This window comes from Symphalangus syndactylus, chromosome 3 (assembly GCF_028878055.3).
Source record: "Symphalangus syndactylus isolate Jambi chromosome 3, NHGRI_mSymSyn1-v2.1_pri, whole genome shotgun sequence".
Taxonomy (NCBI): Eukaryota; Metazoa; Chordata; class Mammalia; order Primates; family Hylobatidae; genus Symphalangus; species Symphalangus syndactylus.
Window position 1 is genome coordinate 78,334,991 of NC_072425.2, and position 27,331 is coordinate 78,362,321.

A 27,331-nucleotide genomic window follows, 5' to 3' on the forward strand; every position below is an offset into this window, starting at 1 on the left:
GCAGACTGTGAAGCATCCATTCCCCTAAATCCAGGGCAGTCAGGTAAGGGGCCTTCTTATCTCAGCCACTTCTCCACTTCCAGCCCAGACTCTTGCTGTATTAACCTCTGTTTCTCCAACATAGCAGACCCGGAGACTTTTTACCTCCTTTTTTTGTGACTCCTCCCCACTCTACCACAAGTAGGGTTGCAAGATTTAGAAAATGAAAATTTAAGACACTCCGTTAAATTTGGATTTTAGATAAATGACAAATACTGTTAATTAGTATAAGTATGTCCCAAATATTGCATTGCATTTTATTGTATTTTTTTTTCTAGCAGCCGTACCCTCAAGAACTGTACCTTCCAACCACCCTTACATGAGCCTGCTCCAAAACCTTGCCAGCCAGCACTTCCAGGTTACGACTATTGACCTCCAGCTCCCAGTTTCAGGTGAGAGGTGAGACCCAGTCCCACCCTAGCATGTCATCTTCGTGGAAACCCGAAAGAGACAATATACAGAGGACAGGAATTTTTTTTTTTTTTTTTTTTTTTTTTTTTTTTTTTTTTTTTTTTTTTTGAGACTGAGTCTCCTTCTATCGCCCAGGCTGGACTGCAATGGCGCGATCTCAGCTCACTGCAAGCTCCGCCTCCCGGGTTCACGCCATTTTCCTGCCTCAGTCTCCCGAGTAGCTGGGACTACAGGCGCCTGCCACCACGCCCGGCTAATTTTTTGTATTTTTGGTAGAGATGGGGTTTCACCGTGTTAGCCAGGATGGTCTCTATCTCCTGACCTTGTGATCCGCCCGCCTCGGCCTTCCAAAGTGCTGGGATTACAGGCGTGAGCCACCGCGCCCGGCCAAGGTACTACCTTTTTAAAGCCCCCTCCCCTGCTTCACACCCAGCAATGTGCTTGCTTTAAGGGTGTCCTTGTTTTTGACAAACTCACAATCTCCGCCTCCACAGGTTTCGGGCGCCCCTGGTGGTCGAACTTTGCCAGTAGCCTATGGCAACCCACCAGGTTTGCTGATGCTGGACTGGCATTTACCTGTCAAAGTAATTTAAACTATAAGATTTACTCCCAAATAGGGGGGGAAAACAGATAAAATGGGAGAAGGGCATAGTTGTGGGTTTGGAATAATCAGAACAAGATTCTAAATTTTTATAAAGAGAGGAAATGGTACTGCTTACCCGGCCAGGCGCGGTGGCTCACGCTTGTAATCCCAGCACTTTGGGAGGCCGAGGCAGGCGGGTCACGAGGTCAGGAGATCGAGACCACGGTGAAACCCCGTCTCTACTAAAAATACAAAAGAAAAAAAAAGTTAGCCGGGCTGGTTAATTCACAGCCTCCCTCCTTTATGCCCCCCAGATTCTCTTTCACTTAGATTGTGTTGACTCAGCTCAGGGGATGAATATATGTATTTGCCAACATTATTGAGTTTGCTAATTAAAAAGCACTGAAAAAAACCTTGCTTTCCCTCTGTGTTTGGTGACTTTGACCCCTAGAACTCTTCTTCTTAGGAAGCCCATGGCAATGAAGATACTATGAAAACAAGGGTCTTTCCAACCCCCTTCTGCTGTGTTGTGGAGCGAACACTCAACCTGGAGTCTAACGTTCTGAATTTCTGTCCCAGATCTTTACTGGCTGGGTCTCTGCACGCTTCTCAGTCTCCTAGAGTCTTCAGGTTACTCAATCAAAAAATGTTCTAAACTAGTTGCTATGAGAGTGCTGAACACATTGGCTGGTTCACTCACACAATTGATTTGCCTGACAACTGTTCACCAAATTGTATATCTTAACGTAGTATGTGGATTTAACTGGTGGTGTTGCTGATGTGTCAAAATTATGAGCGCGTTCCAGCTTTTCATTGTTGTTATTTTCCATCTTCCATTACTTTGAAGGGAACATGTTACAGGACACAAAGAAATATTAAACTTGCAAAGCATATGAATAATGGCAAATGTGATTATTATTTATTTATTTATAAAATTATAATAAACAGATAGATTACTTCATGTTCTGCTTAAAGCTACTTTTTGCATTTGGACCATTTTGAGTAGCCCATATTCTGCCAAAAATTATAATTATAAAATTAGTGAATCACGCAGAAAACATTGGAACTAAATTACTGACATGGCTTTGGAAAGGTGATATCCAATTTTATATGCAAATTCCAGTTGTCTTCCATTACTCTTGGGATCTTTCAGCAGATTTTTCTCATCTGTGTGGGAGCTGTTATTGAATTTTCTTGCTTAGATTATATAATTTCTATTCAGAGAATTAAATTCCCCATTACACTGTATTTTGTTTCTCTACAATATAAATGGAAAATTATGTAACAGGGAATTTATACATTTGCTTTGCACCTGTGGTATTTAAAATGTGGCAGGCATTTAGAGCTGTCATAAAGACCCAGGCTGAAAATGCTTTATTGCATATGATTATCCTTCTCTTACTACTTTTGAAAAGGAATGAAATAGAGCCATTTTAATATTCATGTGTTCCATCCAAACAGAGGACTGAATAATAAAAGTGGATAACTTATATTTGCTTCCATTTCAAATAATTTTATCTCACCATCTTCAGTCATTGTTTTCGGTTTGCATTATGATACTATGAAGTGGCTCATAAAATATACTTCCTGAGTGCTACTTGTTAAACAAGTGTATGAAATGTGCTTGACCCTGCTCTGTGCGGTAGAGCATTTCAGACTAATCACAAACTACTGAGTGGAGTCAAAGTGCAGCTCAGACTGCTTTCTCTGCAAAAACTGGAGATAAAGTGTAGGTTAGAATATGATGTTTAGCTTCTCATGTTGTAACTAATGGTAGGTGTGGTGGAGTGGTTAAAATATAATGAATCCAGTAGCAATTGATTCCAGAAGTATTTGATACCCATCTAATATAACCCTGCTCAAAACATTTTGATGGTCTCTAGGGTCTAATGAACAAACTTCCAACCTTAGTCTGGTCCTTGTTGTCCGACTTATGCTGTTTTTTTGTTTTTGTTTTTCCAGAGAGTTCTCCCAGTCTCCTGGATCACGCTGGTCTGAAAGCTGTTTGGTAGACAACCTTCAAGTCTTTCTGCCTTCATACTGTGGGTATACGGTTCTCCCAAATGAAAACCCATTTATTTTCTTATCTGTCTACTCAAAGCCTAACCAACACCAAATGGCCTAGAAATGTCACATACCTACCAGTTGCCTCTTTCCTCCTCCAGCCCTTGTGAATGTGAATTCACATCTCTGTTCTCTGTGTTCCTTGGCCACTTAGTACCATTCACAATATCTCTCATAGCTAGCTCTCTGCCTTAGGGCTGGCCCATGGGACAAAAATTCCTTGTGGTAGGTATTATTTTTTTCATGTTTCTATTCTTACAGCACCTAGCATAGAACAAACAGCCTAGTATCTAGTGAGTATCCAATAACGACTTATGCAGGTGATTAGGCAAGAAAAAGAAATAAAGCGTATTCAAATTGGAAAGGTGGAAGTCAAATTGTACCTGTTTGCTGGCAACATAATGTTATATAGAGAAGAACTTAAACACTCTGCCAAAAATCTGTTAGATCTGATAAACAATTTAGTAAGGTTGCATTGTGTGTATCAAAACATCGCTATGTAACCCATAGAGATGTACAATTATTTTATGTTGATCAAAAATAAAATAAAGCTCTTAATAAAACAGTCATCTCTTTCAGAATTCATGGTTACCATTGCCTCTAGTATTATTTGTCAATTAAAAAATAAAATTTAAAAAGAATTTAAAGAGTTGAATGCAGTTTAAAAATGCATGCAGGCTGGGTGCAGTGGCTCACGCCTGTAATCCCAGCACTTTGGGAGGCTGAGGCAGGTGAATCACAAGGTCAGGAGATCGCGACCATCCTGGCTAACATGGTGAAACCCCGTCTCAACTAAAAATACAAAAAAATTAGCCAGGTGTGGTCACAGCCGCCTGTAGTCCCAGCTACTCGGGAAGCTGAGGCAGGAGAATGGTGTGAACCCAGGGGGCGGAGCTTGCAGTGAGCCGAGCTTGCAGTGAGCCGAGATTGCGCCACTGCACTCCAGCCTGAGCGACAGAGCAAGACTCCGTCTCAAAAAAAAAAAAAAAAAAGCATGCAAGTGGGGAAGGGTGGTGTGAGGGGAAGGGTGCAAGTGCAGCCTTAAAGGTATCAGTAAGAGAAAAGAAGAGGGCATATAGTGCATGCTGTGACATGGGATGACAGCTCAGCTTGCACTGAGAGAGGATGGATCTACATTTTACTATATACTCTGTAATTGAACATTTCAACTTATTTGGATTGTATTAAGCCACTTTATTATTTGAATGCTCACAATTTCCTTCTAATTTCTTTTTTTTTTTTTTTAGTCGGAGTCTCGCTCTGTCATGCAGGCTGGAGTGCAGTGGCGCAATCTCAGCTCACTGCAAGCTCCGCCTCCCGGGTTCACGCCATTCTCCTGCCTCAGCCTCTCCGAGTAGCTGGGACTACAGGTGCCTGCCACCATGCCCGGCTAATTTTTTGTATTTTTAGTAGAGATGGGGTTTCGCCATGGTCTCGATCTCCTGACCTCGTGATCCGCCCGCCTCGGCCTCCCAAAGTGCTGGGATTACAAGCGTGAGCCACTGCACCCGGCCTAATTTCCTTCTAATTTTAAACTTGTTTGTGGACCTGTAAAAAAATTCTTTTTTTAAATGCATTTGTTTAATGACACAGGACACTTTTCATTTATGCATGGTACACTGGTAGCCCAATCTGAAAGTACTGTTTTCTACACTAAACTTTTTTTTTTTTTTTTGAGCCAGAGTCTTGCTCTGTTGCCAAGCTGGAGTGCAATGGCGCAATCTCGGCTCACTGCAACCTCCACCTCCTGGGTTCAAGAGATTCTCCTGCCACAGCCTCCCGAGTAGCTGGGACTACACACCCATGCCACCACACCCAGCTAATTTTTGTAATTTTAGTAGAGACGGGGTTTCATCAAGTGGCCAGGATGGTCTCGATCTCTTGACCTCCTGACCCACCTGCCTCAGCCTCCCAAAGTGCTAGGATTACAGGCGTGAGCCACTGTGCCTGGCCTAAACTAATTTTAAAAAGAAGTAACAGCATGCCTCTACTTACATAAAAGCAAACATATGTTTTGACGGTGGTGAAGTTGGCTCCTGTTAACTCAACTTCTAAAGAACTAAATTGGCCAAAAGAGGAAAAAAAATGCTTATTTTATCAAATTTAAATTTAGTAAATGCTTATTTACTACAGTGACTTCAGGATTTCAGACAAATAGCTTAGTCAGTGGTTAGATCAAGAGGCTTTATAGAAGAAAAGCTTAATGGTGCTTATTTATAAAATGAAAAAATTAGTAATTCTCGGCTCTGTCTCATCTGTTTCTCAAATTTGTTGGTTATGAAAGATCTGACTGAAATCCACACCATCTGGCTTTTAGTGCTGGGATCCCAGCACAGGCCAGTTTAGCCATCTGCTTCTTTCTCTGACGCCAAATACAACAGAGCATTTTGTTGTTGTTGTTGTTGTTGTTGTTTTGAGACAGAGTCTTGATATGTCGCCCAGGCTGGAGTGCAGTGGTGCGATCTCGGCTCACTGCAAGCTCTGCCTCCTGAGTTCACGCCATTCTCCTGCCTCAGCCTCCTGAGTAGCTGGGACTGCAGTCACCCGCCACCACCCCCGGCTAATTTTTTGTATTTTTAGTAGAGATGGGGTTTCACCGTGTTGGCCAGGATAGTCTCGATCTCCTGACCTCGTGATCTACCCGCCTTGGCCTCCCAAAGTGCTCGGATCATGCCCAGCCCAGAGCTGCATTTTCATACACCATTGAAATCAGTGAACCCTCACCGTGTGATGAGAATGCTGGATGAAATTTTATGCTGAGTGAGGGAACAATCTGTTGAAAATGAAGGTCAGAAATGCGTAGTGTCCTATCGTGTCAGTGCCACAAAAAAGATGGGGAGTCCTGCCACGTGGTGGAACGGTGCCACGTAAGTCAGAGCAGGAAGCGAGTGCAGAAGGACCCAAGTGACTGGAGAGATGGTTGCAAATGCAACAGAAATTCTAGGGTTCATCGGATGCTGTGGCTATGCTTAAGAACACCAGCCAGCCAGCTAAGAAAACAACAGTGAGAAATAACACCGTTACAGTGGATTTCTTTCTCTGCTTAAATGACTGCCTTGCAGAAGAGCTGTGATCTTTTGATATTTTTTGGCAAACAGCATTAAAAACAAGATACATGGAATCAACCAACAGATCATGTATCACTGTGCTTGTGCTGGTGAAACTCCGTGTACTTACTCCATGCCTACCGTAGTAGATTGAGAGATGCTCATCCAAAGATCTCAGATTCAAATCCCTGGGACTGGGAAGTGTTCCCTTGTTTGGCAAAAGAGTCTTTGTAGATGTGATTAAGTTAGGGATCTTGACATGAGGGGATGAACCTTCTTTATTCAGGTGGCCCTGAATTGCAATCACAAGTGTCCTTATAAAAGAGAGGCAAAGGGAGAAAGCACAGAAAGGAGAGGAGGAACTTAAGTGCCCATGGAGGCAGAGATGGCAGTAATGCAGCCACAAGTTAGGGATGCCAACAGAAGATGGGAGGGGCAAAGAATCAGTCCTCCCCAGTAGACTCCAGGAAAAGCATGGTCTTGCCAATCCATTGATTTTGGAATTCTGGCCTCTAGAACGATGAAAGTATAAATTTCTGTTATTTTAAGCAGCCCAGCTGTGACACTTTGTTAAGCAGCCACAGGGACTAATACCCCTACTATGTGCCACTCACTGTGCCAGTCCTGGGGAAGACTTAGGTTGGAAAAGCATGGCCTTTACAGCATTTTTTCACCCACCGGTGCTAAGACAATATGTTGAAAAGACTGGGAAAATGTTATAATGTATTCAAAATACCAGATGAGAGCTTTCTGTGTACCTGTCACTATGCTCAGCTCCAGGGATGGGATATGAACAAAATAGGTCCAATTCTCTTCCCTCCGTGCCGAACTTACTTTCTGTTAAGTACAAAATAGGGCTTAATGCTATGAAAATGAAGAGGAGTGACAACACTGATGTCAACCAGGAGGATCAGGGCAGATTTTAAATACAATGTGGCTGCAGCAAGAGTGTGTGCGCACGGGAACAGGCATTCCAAAGGAAGGAATCACTGCTAATAAAGCTGCAAAGTCTGCAGTGCCTTTGGGAAGCCTTGACAAGATGAACGTGTCAGAGAGCAGGCATTCAGTCTTTAACACAGCCTTTCCACATCGGCCTCTAAAATTGTATTATGATGTTTCTTCATTTGGAAAACTAGTTCTAAAGATTGCATTTTGTTGAGTTTGCAACATTCAATTTCATGGAATCCAAATCGCATGCCCTTTGGAAGAGGTGCCATGTGTGAATGCACCCATAAAGTGCACGCATGCAGTGTTTGTTACATGGTAGGATCTCATGCAATTTTAAATGACTCTCATGTTAAAAAATGCTTCTATTGGCAGGGTGTGGTGGCTTACACCTGTAATGCCAGCACTTTGGGAGGCCAAGGCAGGTGGATCACCTGAGGTCAGGAGTTTGAGACCAGCCTGGCCAACATGGTGAAACCCCGTCTCTACCAAAAATACAAAAATTAGCTGGGCATGGTGGTGGGCACCTGTAATCCCAGCTATTTGAGAGGCTGAGGTGAGAGAATGTCTTGAACCCAGTAGTCAGAGGTTGCAGTGAGCCAAGTTCGTGCCATTGTACTCCAGCCTGAGCAACAAGAGCAAAACTCCATCTCAAAGAAAAAAAAAAAAATGCTTCTATCACTCTTAGCCTTGTTTAACTTCATACTCTGGTGGTGGGCAGGTTTGCTACCTTAAATACATACTAGAAGCTGAATCCAAATACTTTTTGAACAATTTTCTGACTCTCTTTAGAGAAATATGCTGTCAGAGTACTATGTATAATTTTTTGAATACAGCTACCCTGAAGACTTATAAAGTCTAGTTGTTCAGGCAGTAATTTACTTACAAATTCTTGAAAATGACAACAGTTTATGCAAGCAACCAGCTCTGAGATGCCTCATCATCATTTGCAAAATTATTCAAATGGTGGTGAAATAGGCTTTATTTTTATGGATTAAACAGAGAAGAATGTCTAATGAATTGTCTAGAAATTGAAATATGCACCTTTTATGAATAGGGACATTTCATAAGACCATTCTGTATTGTGAGTTAGGAATTCAGATCAGTTGAAGCATTAAAAAAATCAAACCACCTGCAGCTCATTAAAGCATAAACCTAATTTTTAGAATTTCTCTGACTAATATAGTAAGACCTGCTTAGAATAATATTAATACTTGGCCTCATTTACCTCCGAGAGGGTGATAGGCCCCTGACCAATCTTCCCATTTCACAGAGGACAGACACTTCCCTTGAATCAGGTGGAGGTTTTCCAGTCATATTTGCAACACTGTTTATTGCTCAATTGCCCTATTTCTTTCCTCCGTGAAGTGAATACAATAACTTAAATGAAGGTTGTTTGAAACTCCTACTATTGGGTAGGCGTTTGCAACCTGGTTACTATGATCAGAGCTATAATTTTTTTGTTTATTATAATTAGGTTTTTTGCAAGACTAAAATTTTGCTTCTTTTAAAGTGCTGAATTTCCAGGCTTGTCAGCACTAATACATATTCTAATTGCAAAAACAGACACAAATATCAGCCCAGGTGCATAGACCTCATAGTGTCAATCAAATCTCATCAGAAACTACTTGTGTTGCAGGAGGAAGGGGATCCTAAAATCTTTTTTTTTTTTTGAGGGAGAATTTTTATCAGTTTGTACTCTTTATGTCCTTTCATGTTGCCGTTTACCATGAATGAAAACCATGAGAGGAACTTTTAATAAAAATACACATCTGATTATGTTTTTATGAATATATAGAACATTAAATTTCAAAAGGCTTTGCTTGAGTCCCAAATGCAATTTCTAAAACATTAACTAGCCTACTCAGAATCAGGTAGAGATGGTGCAAATGAGCTCTTTTTATCACAGGCATTATTTCTTGAATAAACTCTTTTTTGTTTCCTAAACTTCAAAAAAGCCGTAATTTTATTTTCAACATTCATGAAGGATAAATCAAATTCTGTCAGTGAGTGAGTCCAACGGTTTCCATGAAAAGAGGATGTGGTCACTTTTGCGAAGAAGCCAACTGAGGAAGGCTTTTTATTGGTTCAATCATTTAATGTAATGATACAGATGAAAGCACGTAAGTTAGCCTTTCTTTATACCTGCTTCATGAAGTTTGAGACTGCTAAATTACCAAGATAGGACAGTGACATAAGATTATCTTCTTCATAGCATATATCACTATTTAAAATTATTTTATATATTTACTTATCTGTTATTTTCTGTCTTGCCCACTAGGATATATTGTCCATGAGATCTTGCCCTGTGAAGTCTTTCCTGGCACATAGTAAGTGCTCACTGTTGCATAACGGTGAATAAACAAATAAATGAAAGAACTTTTGCACATATTTGTATGTTATTTGTAACATATTTTGTAATTTGTTAATACTGCCTTCTCCCTTTTCTCTGACATCTTTGCAAAGGAAGTTATCTAGGGCAAAATAAATTGCAATATAAACTGTCATTAATTCGGCACTAAGTCCTGTAAAACCTGTTTGCTTTTGTGTGTTTGGTCCATCAGCCAGCAGATCTTAATGAAGAGAACTGATTGCAGAGTTTTCTAATGACGGGTTTTTACTGTGTAGTCAGACTCAGCCCTTTCTCCATGTTACATTTTCTGCTGAATATCTACATTACTGCTTTTAATAGGCAGTGCAAAGCCTTAATGAGATGATTTATTTTGAAATGAGTTTTTTAAAATCCTGGGTATTTAGACTCTAGCTTATTTTTTGCCACTTAATTAGTAGGAGTGAGTAGACAGGTACTGCTAATGGTACTTTAAATGACTATCAGGATCTGAAGGGTGAATTTTATTAATTATTCAAATTGGAAATACTTCTTCGAGATTTTATTTTATTTTATTTTATTTTTTATTTTATTTTTTTTTTTTTTGAGATAGAGTCTCGCTCTGTCGCCCAGGCTGGAGTGCAGTGGCGCAATCTCGGCTCACTGCAAGCTCCACCTCCGGGGTTCACGCCATTCTCCTGCCTCAGCCTCCCGAGTAGCTGGGACTACAGGCGCCCGCCACCACGCCCGGCTAATTTTTTTGTATTTTTAGTAGAGATGGTGTTTCACTGTGGTCTCGATCTCCTGACCTCGTGACCCACCCGCCTCGGCCTCCCAAAGTGCTGGGATTACAAGCGTGAGCCACCGCGCCCGGCCTGAGATTTTAAAAATTATATTGAAAGTCAACAGTAGATTGAATCAATATGCAAATTTACTTTACATATTTTTAATGTTCAAGTCTCATAAATAATGTCCAACTCTTTTGGCATTGTCCAACTCTTTTGGCATTGTGTATATTTATAGAGACATGTCAATGTATTCATGTCTTTTATTATTAATTATTAAAGCTGATGGTGATATCAAAATGTCACCTATGTTTGTTTGTTTTTCTCTTGGTATACCTTTGAAGCCCTTCTGGCCAACATCCTTCAGTGTACCTATTTAACCTTCCAGGTATTGCTTAGTCAGTTACAAACATCTGGCCTTTCTTTTCAGGCTTTATATTCTAAAATACTTTTTTTAGAGAGAAGCAAAAAAAAAAAAAAGAACAAAAAACCTCACTAATTCACTGTGGTATTTAGTTGGCATAGAGCAAACAACCAAATTACTTGGCATGGGGCACCTGGATTATAAAAATGTAAAGTAGGTACTAGACATCATTTGAAAGTTTAGGCACATATAAATTTTGTCTTTGGATTATACAATATTTTTTCCATAGGTATATGTTATATACTGAACTTATTCACATGATTTATTCCTTGCTACAATAGTTTTCATCTAATTTGGCTAATTGGAGGAGGAGGAGAGTGCCTACTGTGAATGCCTACTGTGTTCTGTGTTGTAGGCTAGAAACTTTGCATTCATTATTGAACACTCATATCAACTTTATGTGAAGGTAGCATTATTTACTGAAGAAATTAAGGCTCAGGGAATTTCAATTTCTCCATATTCCATACTGAGTAGTCAAGCTGGGATAGCTAGTCTGCTATTTGTCTGATTCTAAAGTCAGTGTTCTTTTTAACACAGTCAATTGGAACAACTCTCATTAACACAGAGATTTTTCTCTCCATCTTTTAAAGTTTTTACTCCACCACTGCTCACTTTGAACTTATTATATTGGAGTGGATGCAAAATAAAGTGCCAGAAATGACTTGTAGCACATGGTCTCCTTGCTTTCCTCCTTATAATGAATAAGTGATGAGATTAAATGGATTCGGTACTTTTGGGCCCAGAGGAAGTATCTGGGAATTTGTTAAGAAATAAACAGAAAGTAGAGAATGATGTCAGTAAAGTGATAGACTAGGAAGCCCCAGGCTTCATTCACTCACAGATAAACTGACTTGACAACAATAAGCCTTTATGAGAACTCCAGAAACTGGTTAAGAAATCATTGCACCTCAGGCAAGCTCAAAGCCAAGAACAGCCACATTATAATCAGTAAGAAAAGTCATTTTATTTCAACCTTAGTAGCTCCTCCAAGCTGTCACAACACAGCAAAATTAGGAGAAAAAGGCCAGCTCATGCTTTTTCCTTTGAGAGGGAAAGAGAAGAGTGGAACATAAGTTTAATGTTCTAGCTTTTCAGGGGGCTGCTCAGGGACTGGTTTCCCTCTCACCTGGCTTGAAGCAGTGATGAGGAACCAGCATAGTATGGATGTCTCGGGACTGCTGAGAAGAAAAGGTTGCTCAGCAGTTTGATGCGGCACCAGAGAACCTTATCACCATGGAAGAGCTGGTACAGCTTGGAGTAACTGGGAGAAAATGCCCAGCTCATGGCTACTCATTTGGAAGAAAAAGAGAAGAGTGGAACATGCATCCAGCAACTCAGTGCATTTTTTTTTTTTTTTTTTTTTTTGTCAGGGGGCTGCCCTACAAACAGACTTCTGTCACACCTGACTTGGAGCATTGACAGAACCTGCATACTTTGGTGCCTATGGTCACAGAAAACAAAAGGGTATTCAGCAGCTTGCATATTACATCAGAGAATTTCTAGTACTGCAGACAGACATCAGTGTCAGCAAGAGATTAGAAGCTCCTGAAAAAGAAACTGCAAATCTCTCTAACTGGGAAATTAGATACATAAGCTCAGAAAAGATGTATCCCCAGAAAAGATTTTAGGGGACCCCAGAATCTCTAACCAGGCTGATTGCTGAAGCTCTTCCCTTGTATGAAGGCAGTTTATGAAGATTGGAAGAGGTGGCTGTATATTTAAATGCACACATCACAGCAAAAAATAACAAGACACATGGAAAAACATAGAAACATGACTCAATCGAAGGAATAAAATAAATCTCCAGAAAAAAAAATTCTAAAAATGAATATCTGTGAATTACTTGACAAAGAATTCAAAATAATCATCTTAAAGAAGCTCAATGCATTACAAGAGAACACAGAAATATAACTAAACAAAAAGGAAGGCTGGGCATGGTGGCTCACACCTGTAATCCCATCACTTTGGGAGACTGAAGTGGGTGGATCACCTGAGGTCAGGAGTTCGAGACTAGCCTGACCAACATGATGAAACCACCCTGTCTCTACTAAAAATACAAAAATTAGCTGGGTGTGGTGGCAGGTGCCTGTAGTCCTGGCTACTCAAGAGACTGAGGCAGGGGAATAGCTTGAACTCAGGAAGTGGAGGTTGGAGGTTGCAGTGAGCCGAGATCACACCATTACATCCCAGCCTAGGCAACAAGAGCAAAACTCCATCTCAAAAACAAAACAAAACAAAACAAAACAAAACAAAACAAAAAACAGCCAGGCACAGTGGCTCACGCCTGTAATCCCAGCACTTTGGGAGGCTGAGGTGGGTGGATCATGAGGTCAGGACATTGAGACCATCCTGGCTAACACAGTGGAACCCTGTCTCTACTAAAAAATACAAAAAATTAGCTGGACGTGGTGGTGGGTGCCTGTAGTCCCAGCTACTCGGGAGGCTGAGGCAGGAGAACGGCGTGAACCCAGGAGGCAGAGCTTAAAGTGAGCCGAGATCACACCACTGCACTCCAGCCTGGGTGACAGAGCGAGACTCCTTCTCAAAAAAAAAGAAAAAGAAAAAAGAAATTACTATGAACACTTATAGGCAAAAAATTGAATAATATATAAGAAACGGAAAATTTCTAGAAGAATACAGCCTACCAAGACTGACAATCTGACCAGACCTGTAACAAATAAGGAGAATGAAGCAGTATTCAAAAACATTTCAATAAAGAAAATACCAGGGCCTGATAGCTTCACTGGAGAATTTTACCAAATATTTAAAGAATTTTTAATCTTTCTCAAATTCTTCCAAAAAGTTGAAAGGAAAGGAATATTTCTGATTCATTTTATGAGGCCAACATTATCCTGCTATCAAAATCAGAGAAAGATACAAGGAAAGAAAACTACAAGCCAATATCTCTGATGAGTATTAATGGAAACATACTTAAAAAATACTAGCAAGCCAAATTCAACTATATGTTAAAAAGATAATATGTGATGGCCAAACGGGATTTATTTCTGGAATGCAAGGATAATTTGCATATGAAAATCAATTAATGTTAAGATATCACATTAACAACATTAAGGACAAAAAATATATAATCATCTCAATTGGTACAGAAAAAGAATTTAACATAATTAAACACACTTGCATCATAAAACACTCAACAAACTGGAAATAGAAAGAAATTATTTTAACATAGTAAAGACCATATATGACAAGCCTACAGCTAATATTATATTCAGTGGTGAAAAACTGACTTCTTTTCCAAGATCAGGAGCCAGGCAAGAATGCCCACTCTTTAAAAAATTTTATAGATTTTTATTTTTTAAAAAGATTATTTATTTTTCAATTGACAAAAATTGTATATATTCATGGTGTACAACATAATGTTTTGAAATATGTACTGATTGTGGAATGGCTAAATCAAACTAATTAACATGTGCATTACCTCAAAAACTTATTTTTGGTGATGAGAACACTTAAAATTTACATTCTTAGCAATTTTCAAGTATATAATACATTGTTATTAACTATACTCACCATGTTGCACAATATATCTCCTGTTTAACTGAAAAAAATGGGATAATATCAAAATAAAATGCTTCTGCACTGTGAAAGAAACAGAGAGTGAAGAGGCACCCTATAGAATGGGAGAAAATATTTGCAAACCATGAAGATAAGAGGTTAATAAACAGAGTATATAAAAAGCACACAATTTAATAGCCAGAAAACAAATAACCCAATTAAAAAATAGGAGCAAAGGACCGGCCGGGCATGGTGGCTCACACCTGTAATCCCAGCACTTTGGGAGGCTGAGGAGGGCAGATCACAAGGTCAGGAGATCAAGACCATCTGGCTAACATGATGAAACCCCATCTCTACTAAAAATACAAAAAATTAGCCGGGCATGGTGGCGGGCCCCTATAGTCCCAGCTACTCGGGAGGCTGAGGCAGGAGAATGGTGTGAACCTGGGAGGCGGAGCTTGCAGTGAGCCGAGATAGCGCCACTGCACTCCAGCCTGGGCGACACAGCAAGACTCCAAAAAAAAAAAAAAAATATATATATATATATACACACACACACACACACACACACACACACACACACATAGGAGCAAAGGACCTAAACAGACATTTCTCAAAAACAGACATATAAATGGCCTACAGGTATTTGAAAAAATGCTCAACATCACACTAACCATTAATGAAATGCAAATTAAAACTACATTGAGATACCACCTCACATCAGTTAGAATGGCTGTTATCAAAAAGATAAAAGGTAAGTGTTGGTGAGGATGCCAAAAAAAGGAATCCTGTTACATTGGTGAGAATTTTAGTACAGAAATTATGGAGACCAGTATGAAGAATTCTCAAAAAATTAAAAATAGAAATACCATATAATTCAGCGGTCCCACTTTTTGGTATATAGCCAAAGGAACTGAAATCAGGATCTCAAAAAGGTATGTGCACACCCATGTTCAGTGCGGCATGTTATTCACAATAGCCAAGGTCTGGAATCAACCTAAGTGTCCATCATCAAATGAGAGAATAAAGCAAATGTAGCACGTATACACAATGGGAGTAGTAATTTAGTCTTGAAAAAAGAAGGAAATTCTGTCCAGTCAGGAAATCCTGTCATTTGCAGTGATCTGGAGTACATTATACTAAGTGAAATAAGCCAGACACAGAAAGACAAATACCACACGATCTCACTTATATGTGGAACTTAAAAATGTCAAACTCATAGAGATAGAGAATAGAATGATGGTTGCCAGGGGTGGAGGCTTCAGGGATTGGGCAGATATTTGTCATATGATGCCCATTCTTGCCACTTCTATTCAACATAGTGTGGGAAGTCCTGTAAAGACCTAAATGTAAGATCTGAAAATACAAACCTTTGTAAATATGACTTTCTTTGGAAATAGGATCTGTACGGATGATCAAGTTAAGATGAGGTCATCAGAGTGATCTCTAATCCAATACGACTGTGTCCTCATAAGAAGGGGAAATTTGGGCCCAGAGACAGACACATGTAGAGGGAATACAATGTGAAGAGACAGAGGAAAAACCGTCTACAAGCCAGTGAATGCCCAAGGCTGGGGGAGAGGCATGGAGCGGATTCTCCCTCAAAGCCTTCAGAAGGAACCAGCCCCTCGGCACTTTGAACTTCTGGTATCCAGCATTGTGAGGAAATACAGTTTTGTTATTTAAGCCACCCATTTTGTGGTACTTTGTTAGTGAAGCCCCAGGAAACCAGTACATCATGGGTTGGGGTTATCGGGCTTTAATAAATTACAGCCTCTTTCTTCAACGCCTGAGTTTGCAACCAAACAGCATAAGCCCAAACATGCTACAGACCACATCTTAGATAGAGGATTAAACAACTACCCATCTTCCCCTTTAACTCCATTGTTGAGCATTCCTCACTGGGTCTCTTCATAATACTTTTCTTGTAGAGTGTATCTATATGACTTTTTACCAGTTTTTAAACAGGTATGAAACAAAGTTAAGCTTTCACCTCAGGAACTGGGCTAATCTTACCCAAAGCTTTTAGAGCATTTTCAGAAATGAGAGTGTTTAGGGTGGATTGAATTACCATTTCTTTTGGTGGCTGTAGAAGCTTGCCATTTAATTTAGAAACTATATCTTAAATCACAAGTAAAGAAATCTGTGGCTTCCACTCTAGGGAAAAACTCCAGAGAAGAGCATACATTATGAGCTAAAAGCTGGTAACGTGTAGAGAAGGCTCCAAAGATGTATTATGGCAACAGCAATCTGAGGAAGGAAGCTCTGCTCTTGCCCGTGATAATTTACTTTCGTCTGATTTCATGAATCATCTCTTATGGAATGTGATTGGAAAATATATTTACACTACTGTATTTGAAAAAATGTGAGTCTACAAACTCAGTTCTTTTTTTTTTTTTTTTTTTTTTGAGACGGAGTCTCACTCTTTCACCCAGGCTGGAGTGCAGTGGCACCATCTCGGCTCACTGCAGGCTCCGCCCCCTGGAGTTCACGCCATTCTCCTGCCTCAGCCACCCACGTACCTGGGACTACAGGCGCCCGCCACCACGCCCGGCTAATTTTTGTATTTTTAGTAGAGACGGGGTTTCCCCGTGTTAGCCAGGATGGTCTCGATCTCCTGACCTCGTGATCCGCCCGCCTCGGCCTTCCAAAGTGCTGGGATTACAGGCGTGAGCCACTGCGCCCAGCCCTACAAATTTAGTTCTCTCTGACTAGGTTCCTCATTGTTGCCAAAGACCCCGTGCAGAGCAATCACACTGAAAAAGGCTGTTTGGATTCACCAGTGCAGCCGCTGTGGAGGGGCCTTTCATTGGTACTGAAAATGCTTGTTTGGTGATGAATAACCTTTGTTATTATTATACTGCATGTTATTAAAATTTTTAAGGTAATTCCCTCTAAACTAATAGTAGTTCAGACAATGCAGCCACTGGCAGACAGCGTCATTAGTCAGTCTTCTTTCTTATAACTGTGAGAATTAAGAACTGCTATTACTGTCATTCTGTCTGCTGCTCATTGTTGTTGTAGGCTCATGCACAAGACTAATCATATTCTCATTGAATGCATCATGCTTAGCTCCTGAACGTGTGTGACAGTGACAAGAGCCCACCGAGAGACAGCGCAGGGTTGGTGGAATTCTATCTGTGCCTCCATATGCACGTGCGTGTGTGTTCCTTCTTACACTCAGGCACACGTAGGCTATTTTCCAGGGTTTTATTTTATTAATTCCTTAGGAATCTCAGAAAGTGAACTTGAGAGGCTGGGCGCGGTGGCTCATGCCTGTAATCCCAGTACTTGGGAGGCCGAGGCAGGCAGATGGCCTGAAGTCAGGTGTTTGAGACCAGTCTGGCCAACATGGTGAAACCCCATCTCTACTAAAAATACAAAAAAAATATTAGCCAGGCATGGTGGCGGGCGCCTGTAATCCCAGCTACTCAGGAAGTTGAGGCAAGGGAATTGCTTGAACCAGGGAAGTGGAGGTTGCAGTGAGCCGAGATCACACCACTGCACTCAAAAAAAAAAATGAATTTGAGAAAGCAAGATGGTACCCTCTGAGGCTTTCCCTGTACAGTGTACATGTGTCCTCTCCAAGGAAAAATACTCCAAGGACAAAAGCAATAAATAGGATTGTTTTTTGCAAGTATAAACATCTGATTTCTCTGTAGAGAGAGAAAAAAAAATTTAGAAATCATCAAAGTGTTTTGAGGCCTCTAAGGTACTTTCTGTGACTTCCCAAAGACTATTATTGAATTCACTTTAAACAAAGCATTAAAAACAAAATAATGTTTGCTCTTTCTCCAAAGGGAGATAAAGATAATTTTTATGGAGGAACCCTTTTCCCCATTGGATTACTAGACTGAAAGAGTCGGACTGACTCAAAGAGTCGGACCCAATCGGGCTCAAACCAAGGACACGCTGGTCACGGTCAAGAGATTTTATTGGAGGCACCAAGGCGACACCACACGGAGGAAGAGAAGGAAGGCAGAAGGGGGGCGAGCTGCTTAGGTGCTAGGTTTTTATACTCAGTGGGGCTACGTGGGCATCGGTGATTGGCTTAGGGGTGGGGTTTGAGTAAAAGGCAGGAGGTGTTCTTCCCTGATTGGCCTTCCCTTGGCGGGCTCGCAGGGTGGGGAACCGGGAACCGGGGGTGAAGAACCTGGAACCGGCGCCATCTTACTGTGCCCATGTTACCTAACATAGACTATATCCTCAGTAAAAAAATGAAAAGTGTCCACACCTGGTTGATGGTTAAACAAATGAAGATCAAGAGAGAACTAAAATGTCTAGAAGCATTTAACACTGTGAAATTCTATGATAGATGCTTGGATATTTGGAGAATGGAAACATTATATAAAATATGAGTACAGGTTGGACGTGGTGGCTCACACCTGTAATACCAGCACTTTGAGAGGCTGAGGAGGGAGGATCACTTGAGCCAAGGAGTTTGAGACCAGCCTGGGCAGCATAGTGAGACCCCCATATCCACAAAAACTAAAAAAAAAAAATAATAATAACTGGATGTGGTGGTGCATGCCTGTAGTTCCAGCTCTGTGGGAGGCTGAGGTGGGAGGATCACTTGAGCCTGGAAGGTTGAGGATGCTGTGAGCAGTGATCACACTACTGTACTTCAGCCTGGGCAACAGTGTGAGACCTTGTCTCAAACAAACAAACAAACAAACAAATGTTTGCTCAAAAAATATTCAGCAACCCTCTGTTTCCCAAAGGAAAGAAACTCCTTGGAGCTGTGTTTACTGAGTGTGGTACATGGTACACTTTTCTTATGATATAGATTTCTGGCTTGTCCCAGAAAACCGGAGTGTGGTGACTGTGGGAGGGCTCCAGGTCATTCTTATGTGCCAACATCTGAAAGCCACCATCTCAGAGACCAAGTCATCCACTATGTGGCCCCAAGTCATCTCTTCAATTTATCTGAAAGTCTTGCCAAAGGGGTCCTCAACTTTGGTGCATATCACAATTACCTGGCCTCCACCTCCAGAGATTTGAACTCAGTAATTCTTGGGTAAATCCATGAAATGTGGGTTTTGATTAAATTAAATGATGGATCTGTAGATAATTCTGTTGTACACAGAGTCTGAGAACCACCCTGCTTGCCTGACAGTCAGCAGATATGAGTTCTGCACTCTGGCCTTGGCTCTGCCCCTTCCCTGCCTGGTCGTGGACACATCACTGAACTGCTCAGAATGTTCATTCCTTCCTGTATAAAAACAATATGGGTGGACCTGTGCTGACTACCCCACACGTTAGATGATGTATGGGAAACCACTTAGCTAAATGCAGGATGTGATGTATTTTAGGGTGTTCAAGTCACTGAGTATTATCTACAAGTTAGGCACTGTCTTCAGTACCGGAAATGAAATAAGAAGCCTGCACTTGGGAAGTTTATTATGACTTCTTCTGGTTGCTATTCCCTGGTAGTGTTAATCTATTCTTGGTCTTGTAGGTTACGCATGCTGTTGTTGACTGTTGACACATATCATCGGCTAAGAGCAGTGGCTGGCTTTGCAACAGCTCCACCTTCCCTGAATACTCCTTCAGTGTCTCTGACGTCTAGGCCAAGTTTGTGTACTTAGCTCCATGACAGCATCAAGATACAAACCAGAAGAACTGATGGATTTCAGTCCATCCTCTGGAGCTCATGCCTGTGGGATACAGCTTGTCTTTGCTGTCTTCCCCTCTACATCCATGTCTCCTTCCTAACTGTCTGTGCTGTGGACTTCAAACTCCAGCATCAGACGTGAAGACAACATCCTACAGAGATTGCTTTAAGCAGCTCCCACAGTTATAACAACATCATGGCCCTATAGCAAATATCATAAAAGTTTTTCTGCACCTATATTCACAAACATAAAATCTTTTAATGGTTCTGTTTCTCAGTTGAATCATGACTGATACAATATGAGAAGCAGTATATTATTATTTATAGGTAAGATGTCATTAATTAAAGATGCATGGGTCAGGCATGGTGGCTCATCCCTGTAATTCAAGCACTCTGAGATACCAAGGTAGAAGGATCCTTTGAGGCCAGGAATTTGAGACCAGCCTGGGTAACATAGTGAGACTCTGTCTCTACGAAAAAAATCTTTTAAGGTGCATGTTATAAACCTAGGGAACCATTAAAATATTTTTAAAAGAAGCATAAATGATTTAAAAAAAAAAAAATAGAGATTAAATGGAATCATTAAAAATAATTCAAAATCAGTTAGAAAAAGAACAAAGAACAAATACAGCAAATAGAAACAAGATATGAGATAGTAAATTAAAATCCAACTGTATCAGTAGCTGTATTTAATTTAAATGACCTAAACATACCAACTAAAACACAGATTATCAAATTAGATAAAAAAGCAAGAATCAACTATAATCTATCTATAATAAATTCACATTAAATATAAAAGTATACAGATTAAAAGTAAAAGGGTGAAAAATATACAGTATATGCCATGTGAACAGTTGCTCTATTAGCATTAGATAAAAGGAAATTCCAGAACAAAGAATATCTTCAGAAATAAAAAGCCACCACATATAGTGTAAAAAGGCCAATTCATCAAGAAGAAATAAAAAGACTAAATGTGTATGCACCTAACAACAGAGCTTTAAAATGCATAAAGCAAAACTGATAGAACAGAAAGAAAAAATAGACAAACCTACACTTAGAGACTGCAGCCTTCCTCTCTCGGTAATAGAACAGATGCACAGAAAATCAGTAAAATATGTAGACTAGAACTACATTGTTAAGCAACTTGACAACTTTGGTATTTATTGAATGCTCTATTCAGCAATAGCAGAATACACATTCTTTTCAAGGACTCATGGGACGTTTACCAAGATACTGGGACATAAAACAAACCTCAACAAATTTAAAAGCATTGAAATCATATGAAGAATGTTCTGTTAGTATAGTGGAATCAAACTGGAAATCAATAGCAGGAAGATGTTTGAAAAATCTCCCAAATATTTGGAAATGAAATGACTTAATTCTGTTCAACCCATAGGCAAAAAAGAAAGTCACAAGGGAAATTAAAATATATTTTGAATGAAAATGAAACATCAAATATAAGAATTTTGGAGATGCAGTGCATAGGGGGAAATTTATGTCATTAAATGTTTACACTTGTCAAGAAGAACGGCCTCAAGGTAATGGTATACTTTCACAGTAAGGACCTGGTGGGGGGTGGGGGGGGGCAGGAAGGAGCAAATAAAATACCATAGCAAAGAAAAAGGAATGCAATAACTAAGATCAGAAATTAATGACTTTGAAAAGAGCAACACAACAGAGAAAAAAAAAAAAACGAGTTGATTCAGTGTGCCCCTATTACTTTCTAGTTAAACAAAAAGAAAACTTTTGTTTCAATAATTACACTTAAATTTTTATTGGATTTTTGGGGGGGTGATTTTTTATGTACTTTAGGATGACAAATAAAAACACAAGCAGTGCCTAAGTAGGCTCATAATTTTAATTTCACTTATCTGTAATTTTGCCAATGCTTACTTATCAATGCCTTTAAAGGTACAATTTTATGGAAAATTTTTCCTACAGTCTGAACATATTTTCTGGTCTTTAAAATGAAGTTAGTATGCTGTATACCATCAGTATATAAACTTGAAACACTTATAGAACAAACATATCAGAGATCAATAAATCCTTTTGGGTCACTACAAACTACACAGTTGGCCGTGTATATTTATTTTGTCTGTTGAGTAACAAACAGGTAAGTTTTAGAGCTAACAAAAGATTAATAATACAAAACAGAGCTGTCTAGTAATAATCTTCAGAGCTAGAACACCCACATGTATTTATAAAGTCACATTTTTGGGGGATAACCAAAGGTAATCTCAGTGAAAAAAAGTTAATTCTGTTGTAAATTCAGTTCTGATAGTCCCACTTGATGACCTTTTGTCTTAAACAATTTCTAAGTTGGCTCATATAACTATGCTAACCCTCTAGAAAAGGCTCATTTTAAGGATCTCTAACAGCATATTGTTAACTGACAAGTCTTCCAGAAGGCAGACATCCTAAGCTTAACATTAACTCTAGCTAATGTTTTTGGTTGCCTGCATATGTTTTCTTTGGCATTAAAAAAAAAAAAGTTGGCCGGGCGCAGTGGCTCACGCCTGTAATCCCAACACTTTGGGAGGCTGAGGGTGGCAGATCACTTAAGGTTAGGAATTCGAGACCAGCCTAGCCAATATGACAAAACCCCGTGTCTATTAAAAATACAAAAATTAGTGGGGCGTAGTGACGTGGGCCTGTAATCCCAGCTACTCGGGAGGCTGAGGTGGAAGAATTGCTTGAACCCAGGAGGCAGAGGTTGCAGTGAGCTGAGATTAGGCCACTGCACTCCAGCATGGCGACAGAGTGGGACTCCGTCTAAAAAAGAAAAAAAGTTTTCACTCGATACTCTTCTAGAGCTGGCAATACATTGGCTCAGTTGCAAACATGCTCATTATTCCCTTCATCTTAGCCTTATGAGCGAGCAGCTAGTGATGTGCCAAAAAAACTGTAGACGTGATAGGTAGGAGGGAATATCACTTAGTCCAAGTCCTCTGGTCTCCAGGTAGGCAAGGTCCTTTGCAGATGCCCTGGTGTTAGCGGTGGTTCCCAGCCTCGGCAATGCATTAGTAACACCTGGGCTGCCTTTAAAACGGCCAATCTATTATCCCCAGTGATTGGTTTAATTGTTCTTGGGTTAAAATCATCCCTACATTTTTTTTTTTTTTTTTGTTGGACACTTACTCTGTTGCCCAGACTGGAGTGCAGTGGCACGATCTCAGCTCACTGCAACTCTCACCTCCCGGGTTCAAGTGATTCTCCTGTCTCGGCCTCCAGAGTAGCTGGGATTACAGGTGCCCGCCACCACGACCGGCTAATTTTTGTATTTTTAGTAGAGACGGGGTTTCACCGTGTTGGCCAGACTGGTCTCAAACTCTGACTTCAGGCAATCCGCTCGCCTCAGCCTCCCAAAGTGCTGGTATTACAGGTGTGAGCCACTGCGCCTGGCCATCCCTACAATTTTTTTAAAGCAGCCAAGGGAAATATTATATACCAAAGCTAAGGACCACTGAGCTGAAGTACTAAGTTTTCAGATGAGGAAACCGCAATCTCCTTTCTCACTCATGTGGGTTTACAGTATTAACTACATTTTAAATGTCAGAAGTTTAAAAACACAAAATAAATGTTATAAATAGAGTTAAAATAGGGCAGCAGTGATTCTGATTTGTGTTATATATATTGCAAGGTTTCACATCTTAAAAATGTGAACTTTTGTGGATGATTCAAAGCACATGTATTGTTCTTTCTGTGTAAAGAACACTGTGTGTATTAACTCATCTTCAGTGGGTATTAACTTTGTGCTTTTTTAAAAATGAGGATTAAAAGAACAAAACATTAATGTTCTCTTGCTCATTTTATGAGTCATGGGAGTAGACAGTATATCATATACTAGTCAGGTTTGCCCAGAAAATAGAAAGCATTCTAAATATTTCAAGCAGAAAGGGATTATATTTGTGGTTATGTGTTTATTGATAGGACTGGAGTGGGAAAGCTAGGGAAGGCTGCCACTCTTGTTCAGGGTGGCCACTGTTACTGTGGTCCAAGAAGCTGCTGCTGCTGCCCAGGAGAGAATATTTCAGGGAATCGCAGTGGATTCCAACTACCTTGCATCAGAACTGCGGAGACAGGTGACACAGGCAATACCCAGAGGCTGCTGAAGACAGCAATTCTGTTCATTGCTGTGGGAACAGGGAGAATAGCGTTGTGTGGGCTTTTACATCTCAGGCAAGTCTATCTCATTGACATTGAGAGATGTCAGGTTGCACTGAGAACCCTAGAGGGAGGGAAGTCTGGGAAAGGCAGGCATCAGCTCTCTAGAATGCATGACAGGCGCAAGCGCACGGATGAGAATGAGAATGAATCCTCATTGTCAAGCAGAATTAAACCAAAATAAAACACATTATAAAGCAAAAAGATGATGAAGAGATGGGCCATAGAACATTTTGTGTGAAGTTATCTGGATTCTGTGAAAATGGAACCAATGTTTTCCGATCCACTGAGCTACCTTGGTTAACAGGGATATTCATAACATTTATGTTTTCTTACATTCATATATGTTTTTATAAAGGCCATTTATTATCCTGGGTATGTAAAGGAAGATGTTGCCTCTGATACTGGTGTGGCATGTGCAAGACTATTTTTGTGAGTTTCAGTTTGGTGACTGCTTTTGGTGGGAAGAGGTCTTTCAGCGAACAAAATTCACCAGTCCTAAGAGCACCTTGAATGCTGGAGATAAAAATGTTTCTTTGACCATAACTCTGCTGTTGGTCTTTGCTTCAGATTTGTGGCCTAGCATCTGAGATTAGGTCCAAGCTTTAATACTAATTGACTGTTTCCCCTCGAACCCTGTGGGATTATTTATCATCATTTTCCACCCATGTGTCAGCTGAAAAAACAAAAAAATTAAGGAATTAGCAATCCCAACCACTTGTCATTTAAACCGGATAATTTATTACCTGAGTCAAAAAGACACGTATCAGTAGAGATGAGCTACAGTGATTATTAGCTTCATACTGTCTACCTTGCCTGCACTTCTGCATTTGTGACCTGCTGCTCTCTTTCTTCTGAATGGAGACAAGAAAGGGACCATCAGATGCTGGGGTTCTGCTGGTGAACAGTAAGCAGAGCTATAGTCCCTGACTATGATGGTTCCTTCAGTGCTTTAGCTTGTCTCCTTTTACTCTTGTTGCAGCATGGAAGGCTGCAATAATACTATCAGTTTCTAAATGCTTGCCAGTGAAGATGGAGTGCTCAAATCATTTAATGGTTGGATTTAAGACAGCGAGAAGGAGAAGGCTTGTTGCCATTTCCAATTTTGTCTGGTTCTTTAAGATGGCATGAGAGGGAAATAATTAATCTTGGATAGATTTTAGCAAAATGAAACACCCATGTTCCTAATCTTTTGTAAAATACTTTACCAATTTAGGGCTGGGTGCAGTGGCTCATGATTATAATCCCAGCACTTTGGGAGGCCGAGGTGGGTAGATCATGAGGTCAGGAGATTGAGACCATCCTGGCTAACACAGTGAAACCCTGTCTGTACTAAAAATACAAAAAATTAGCTGGGCGTGGTGGCAGGCGCCTGTAGTCCCAGCTACTCGGGAGACTGAGGCAGGAGAATGGCATGAAACCAGGAGGCGGAGCTTGCAGTGAGCCGAGATCACGCCACTGCACTCCAGTCTCGGCGACAGAGCGAGACTCCAACAAAAAACAACAACAACAAAACAAACAAACAAACAAACAAGCAAAAAAACTTAACCAATTTAGTTTTTCCTTGAGGACTAGGGTTACTTTCCAGGTCAGAAAGACAGGACCAAGCTGCCAGCCTGGGAATTTTGAATGACTCATGCAAAGCTGTGTTACAGGTAGAAAGATGTCAGTGCCAAGTGTTTTAAATAGGCATTTTGGACCATTAGGATATCACGGTTTGCTTATCATGGCTTTTTTTTATGTCTGAATACATTCTCATCAGCTATGCTTCATTCATTATAAAAGGAACTCTAGAATCAAGTGTTGCCATTCTTCTTGGTTTCAGAAGGAAGATAATCTCTTGAGCTCACAGGCTCACAAACACATGTCACTGAAAGTAATTGCCCTCACATCAGTTATGAGAAGGCACATGCTGAGTTTGCCTCCCCAATGCTGTTCAAGATTTATGAGTGCCTTATCAATGGATATCCTGGGCAACAGATGCACCTTATAACGATGACTTTAAAAAATAAATTGTAATTGTTATGGCTTGGCTCCTGGCCAAAGAAACAGGATCTAAGTCTGATTGATGGTACAAGCTAGGTTTCTATCATTTAACAGTAAATGGCTTTGCTCTTTTATTATGTTTTGCTTGAGTAAAAAAAAAAAAGATAAATAGAATTATGAACTTGATGAAAGACTAAGTCCTGCAGTGATACACATTGAAAGATGCAAAACTAAGAGTCACTGATTAGCTGGTGAACTTGCTGGTGTGGATCATGGAATGACTGTAAGCATCATCTCACGAGCCCATCATGGAGCTGACCTCACAGAGGCAGTGGCACTGCAGGAGACCTCCAACAAAGCAGAAATGGCAAAAGAGTCCCCAGAGAAATAATGCCTGCCAGGGTCCCAAGATAGGAACTAGAAAGAAGTCAGAGCTGTGCATTGGTGAAATACAAGTGCTTAATAACCCCCATCCTTATTCATATCTGCATATGCACAGCACTGTATGAAAAGTAGATGTGGCTGATTGCTTGTTATAGACCAGTGTTCACCCTCTTCTGTTTCCTTTGGTCATGGAACCTCTAAGTTTTAACTAGGCATAGAGCCACCGAGTTAAAGATTGCTTTTCCCATATCCCTTATCATTAGGTGCAGCCATGTGACTAGATTCTGGCAATGGGATATGAACAGAAATGGTGAATGCAGAGCTGCTCCAAGATGGTTGACTAGACACAGCCAAGAGGAGCATCTCCCATTGAGGGTCTGGGACATGGGGAAGACTGGCACGCTTCTAGCAGATCTTCAGAGGGAAGGTATTGAGAGTGGATGGAGGGAAGACACAGGTGCTGGGCTGAAGGGGGAGGAAGCTGGGAACCTTGCATGGGGCTACTGCACACGAGGACTCCTTCCTGGCTTCCAGTGACTCTTGTGAAAGGGGTGAGTTTAATAGGCAAACTGTTCTCAGTAAGGGCCTCTGGAATTGCAGCAGGAGGAGACCCCTCGAGCACCGTGGACACTTGAGTTGGCAGGGAGAGCAGCTTGGAGAACTGTTAGTGGCAGAACCCCAGACTGTGCAGAGCCCAGAGGGTTTGGTGTGGGAAATTCTGTAGTGGAGCCTCGCCAGGGATACACATGCCCCCAGGCTCAGCTTGCTCCCATAGGAAGCTTCAGCCCTGTGAGATCTGTGGGACCTTAACTCTGCAGGGCAGTATTGCCCATCAGACTAGGCTGGTCTCAGCTGAGAACCCCATGGTTCTGCTGGCCTTCCCTGGGGCCCATCCTGGCCATGCCTGCTTGCAGTGCAGGCCCCAGGTACCTCCTGGGGTATTGAACCAAAGGTCCTGTGCTGGTGGACTACAATTAACTGACAGAGTGCTCCAGCAGAGTGATCCCTGTGAACACACACCATCTGCAAACTCCCTCAAC

At 40.8% G+C, this 27,331-nt stretch overlaps 1 long non-coding RNA gene across 1 annotated transcript; it reads left to right on the forward strand.

Annotated features, from left to right (window-relative positions):
- The first annotated feature begins 304 nt into the window (after positions 1-304).
- Positions 305-21,821, forward strand: LOC134736243 (uncharacterized). The gene is made up of 4 exons (XR_010120141.1): positions 305-431; positions 2,996-3,075; positions 9,371-9,419; positions 19,602-21,821. It is a non-coding gene; the product is annotated as an uncharacterized lncRNA (long non-coding RNA).
- Positions 21,822-27,331: the final 5,510 nt, after the last annotated feature.